The 707-nt window shown below is 38.0% G+C and overlaps 1 non-coding gene across 1 annotated transcript; it reads left to right on the forward strand.

The window, feature by feature from the left end:
- The first annotated feature begins 547 nt into the window (after window positions 1–547).
- On the forward strand, window positions 548–654 carry LOC114628204. The gene has a single exon (XR_003712457.1). It is a non-coding gene; the product is annotated as a U6 spliceosomal RNA (small nuclear RNA).
- The last annotated feature ends 53 nt before the right edge of the window (window positions 655–707 follow it).

The following is a 707-nucleotide window of genomic DNA, read 5'->3' on the forward strand; positions in this document are numbered from 1 at the left end:
TCAAATGGGTGAGAAACACTTAAAGAAATGTTCAACATAATAAGTCATCAGGGAAATGAAAATCAAAATTACTTTGAGATTTCATCTCCCACCATTCAGAATGGCTAAGATCAATAACATAAGTGACAGCTCATGCTGGGAAGGATGTGGGTACAGCTACTATGGAAATCAATTCGACAGTTCCTCAGAAAATTGGAAATTGATCTACTTCAGGATCTAGCTACATCACCAGATGTGGTGGCAGATGCTTCTAATCCCAGCACTTGGGAGACAGGCAGGCAGATCTCTGTGAGTTTGAGGCCAGCCTAATCTACAAAGTGAGTTCCAGAACAGTCAGGGTTGTTACACATAGACACCCTGTCTTGAAAAAAAACAAAAACAAACAAATAGAAAACAAACAAACAAAACAACAAAAAAGAGAATACTTTATCCTACCATAAGGACTCTTGATCAACTATGTTCATAGCAGTTTTATTTGTAATAGCCAGAAACTGGAAACAATCTACATATCCCTCAACAGAAGACTGGATCAAGAAAATGTGGTACTGTGCTCGCTTCGGCAGCACATATACTAAAATTGGAGCGATACAGAGAAGATTAGCATGGCCCCTGCGCAAGGATGACACCCAAATTCGTGAAGCATTCCATATTAAAAGAAAGAAAGAAAGAAAGAAAGAAAGAAAGAAAGAAAGAAAGAAAGAAAGAAA

This window comes from Grammomys surdaster, unplaced genomic scaffold (genome assembly GCF_004785775.1).
Source record: "Grammomys surdaster isolate TR1022 unplaced genomic scaffold, NIH_TR_1.0 265, whole genome shotgun sequence".
NCBI lineage: Eukaryota > Metazoa > Chordata > Mammalia > Rodentia > Muridae > Grammomys > Grammomys surdaster.